Consider the following 4590-nt stretch of genomic DNA (forward strand, 5'->3'; position numbering starts at 1 on the left):
ACACTAAGCGTAGATTCTTTTGCTATATTTTTGAACATCATATGTAATTTATTTGGAAACATGTATTTTGGAAACAATGTAACCTTTTAAAATTATATTTATGATGGCTGTGTTTGCTTTCTTCACTATGGTTATGATACTGAGCATGACATCCTCCGCCCCCGAGCGTTTTCGTCGTTCAGGTTTGGGGGTGTGACAGTAACTTAATAAGTATAAGTAAAGATATTATTTTAATATTGAAATTTAGTTTATTTATAATTACAGTTTAATTTTGATATTTATTTAACCTTATTAACCAAATTATAATCATTATTAGAAAGACACTACAATTTATTACTTTTAACTATTTACAAAATATTATTTGGGTTATTTAAGTTAAACTAAAATTTATATTTAAGTTGGTCCTGTAATGTTATATTTAAATTTATAATTTAAATATTTTATACAAATTGTTCAAAAGTTGTAGCTTTAAAATGATTATGGTTTACATCCAACAATATATTAAAACTAATAAGTATAGTACAATATGTAAAAAGTTAAAAAAACATAACTTTATAAGTAGAAGTAAGATAAATTTATAATTTAAATATTTTATACAAATTGTTCAAAAGTTGTAGCTTTAAAATGATTATGGTTTACATCCAACAATATATTAAAACTAATAAATATAGTACAATATGTAAAAAGTTAAAAAAACATAACTTTATAAGTAGAAGTAAGATATTGTTTTAATATTGAAATTTAGTTTATATATGATTACACTTTAGGTTTGATATTTATTTAATCTTATTAACCAATTTATAATCATTATTAGAAAGAAATTGAAAAGTCATGGGAGTTTCAAATGAATGTGATGAAAGGAAAAATGCATGGGAGTTTCAAATGAATGTGGTAAAAGAAAAAATGTTTCCTTTATAATATAGTATGACTAGGCGTAACCTCGCGCGTTGCGCAAGAATGCATTTAAGTGGTTAAAATAATTAAGGGAAAAAATAGAAATATGTTGAAATTTACGTTTTTAGTCATGTTGTGGGTATTAACTGAATTATCAAATAACATAAAAATTCATCAACTTATATTTTGATAAATATAGCTCATACCTTCTAAACTTTACTTTTACTTTTATAATATCCAATATATATTATAAGTTTTTGTATAACATTAATATAATCTACTTTTCTTATGTCCGATAATATTTTTTGGAAAAAAAATAAGAAATAAGTTGTTTTGAATGAGCTATTAATAAACAATATTGAACTAATAAATTCTGTATTACACTATTTATATTACACCAAAACATCCAAGGTTTCATATATGAAATTTCAAATATTAAACATTGAAAACTAAGAATGAAGTCATACAAAATATATCATTATACATAAATGTCATCAAGAGTTTTAAAATAAGTCGATTAGTAAATATGATATTTAATTTTAATTACATATTTTGCAAGGTGTACGCTTGACTTTATGTTGGTGCGCCAAGAATCCTATTACTTAATTTGTACATAAAAAATTAAGGTGGATAGGAATATAAAATAGATATTACTAAGCATTAATATAAATAATTAAAAAGGGTATGTGGATCTCATACCACCGGTTAAAGACAATATACCTCTCTAGTGGTATCGATTCTTATGTGAAATTGAAGTAGTAATTCTATGTACACCTTGTTTTCTAATTACATAAGCAAGTATGAGTAACCAAACATAAAAACGTTATCTTTATGTAGCAAAAATATTTTAGTTAACTAACAAATTAAATAATATAAGTTTAAGAGTTAGGAGTTTCAAAACATTAATATTTTTATTAATCAATCAATTAAGTAACACATGTTGAAATTTTTACAATCATTATTAAAAATCATTTGAAATATTAGATTTTAATTGAATTTTGGTTGAAGTGTTTCGACCTATATATATATATATATATATATATATATATATATATATATATATATATATATATATATATATATATAGAGAGAGAGAGAGAGAGAGAGAGAGGGAGAGAGAGAAAAGAGAGAGAGAGAGAGAGAGAGAGAGAGAGAGAAGAGAGAGAGAGAGAGAGAGACAGAGAGAGACAGAGAGAGAGAGAGAGAAGAGAGAGAGAGAGAGAGAGAGAGAGAGAGAGAGATGGAAAGTATAACATATGTATGAGTTTTAATTAATTATCTTTTTGAAATGGTACAATTTACAAAACAAAAAAACATATTTAAAATATTTAATTAAATATTTTCGACATCACTCTATATAACTTATGATCAATATATTAACGATTAACCCATAATATACAACGATTGTATTACAATAATACAAAAACGAAGAAAGTATAAAAACGAATTGGTATAACAAACTTACAAATTAAAAGCTCTAATATAATAGCATATCTCCAAAAGTGGTCATAAGACCTCAACCCAACACAAAAACCTTTAAGTTTGTTTACTTTCTGAAATTTGTATATGATTTGTATGCATATCTTTCCAAAAGATTGACCTTTTTATAGTAAACTTTTCACTAAATGCTAATTAAGCATAATATAAGTTATAAAACTTTTGAGTGTTAAATCATAATTAAGAAACTTTTGAGTTGCATTAGTTAAAAAATAGGGTTTCAAATAAATGTGGTTTGAGGAAGTTAAAAAAGGGGTTTCAAATGCTTGAGATTCAAGAAAAAATGTCAACTTTATAAGTATGTATGATATATATATATATATATATATATATATATATATATATATATATATATATATGGGTGAGATCCGTTGAGAACTCAAAGTTTCCCGAAAACCCGAGAACTAAAGGTGGAGCGTTAGATTAAAATTACTCATTAATGGCATGATTGTCATCTTACCAATCTCACTTAATGTTTATTTTATTGTATTATTGAAATATTAATAAACATTTCTAAAAATTAACATAATAAATCAAATTTTCATATTTGTTTAAAAGAATATTAATTTTCATTTTTTTTTAAATGCAGGTTTTTTAAAATATTTTATATAACATGAATTTTTTTTAAAAATGAAAAAAAATAATATTTTTTAAAAAGTTCTGCAATTTTTTTAAAAACAATAAATTTTTAAAAATCGGTTAACATTTAAAAGAACTGGAATATTTAAAAATATATATATAATTTTTTTAGCCAAAAAAATTGATGTTTTAGGTGCATATATGCATATTTTTTCAAGTGCATATATTCATATTTTTATACTATAATATTCGTAAGTAAATCATAAAAAAAAAAAAAAAAAAAAAAAAATCATTTTTATTTACTAATCGATAAACACAATAAAACATGTCTTTTGTTTGATACAAAATAAAATATGAAAAACAAAAAATGCTACAAAATTTCAAAGAGTTTTCATGTCTTCGTGTCAAGATTTTCATATTTTCTTCAATTGATCACTTTTCACATCTTCAATATTTTACACAAATTCTTTCAAATCTACAAGAAAATTTTTTAAAAAAAAATATTAATGCAAGAACACTCGTAAAAATGCATATGTGTATATCATGCAAGATTCACATGTGATTATATAATGTGATATTCACATGTGATTGTATCTTTTAAGATTCAAATGTGACATTCACAATAAAAATTTTTAAAAAATAATAATAATTAACGAAGAACACTCACACAAAATACATGTTTCCATATAGACTTTATTCATATGTGATTTACATGTGAATCACATGTAATTCATTTGTAATGTATATGTGAATCACATGTAATTCATATGTGATTTACTTGTGATTTACATGTGAATCAAATATAATTCATATGTGATTTACATGTGAATCACATGTAAGTCACATTTAATTCATTTGTAATTTATATGTGAATCACATGTGATTCACTTGTGATTTACATGTGAATCACATGTAATTCAGTTGTAATTTACATGTGAATCACATATAATTCAGATGTGATTCACATGTGAATCACATGTAATTCATTTGTAATTTACATGTGAATCACATGTAATTCATATGTGATTCACTTGTGATTTACATGTGAATCACATGTAATTCATACGTGATTCACTTGTGATTTACACACATGTAATTCATTTGTAATTTACATGTGAATCACATGTTATTCATATGTGATTCACTTGTGATTAACATGTGAATCACATGTAATTCATATGTGTAACACCGTAAATTTTCAAACAAAATTTTCATATTTATAACACACTGATATCAATATTACGTTTCTCAAAAAACACAAGTATTTCAATTGTCAAAACACAAATCAACAAAATGACTGATAATATCCCAGAATCCTCAAAAAAAATCCTGGATAAATGTGTATAATCAAATCGGCGCCTTTCCACGGTCCTAAGAAGTACCTAAAACACATAACACACAACACGGTAAGCACGAAGCTTAGTGACTTCCCCAAAATAACACACACATATAATTAGCCTCTCATGGCCATATCTCAATAAGGACCCTCCGGTCAGTGTGTCTTAGTGAAGACCCTCCGATCTCACAACTCGGGTTGGACCCTCCGGTCCTAACTCAATATAGCATAGGAGTATAAACAGCATAAATCACAAAGACATATTGCATGATATCACATAACTC

This window comes from Lactuca serriola, chromosome 7 (genome assembly GCF_051521515.1).
Source record: "Lactuca serriola cultivar US96UC23 chromosome 7, Lser_US96UC23_V15, whole genome shotgun sequence".
NCBI lineage: Eukaryota > Viridiplantae > Streptophyta > Magnoliopsida > Asterales > Asteraceae > Lactuca > Lactuca serriola.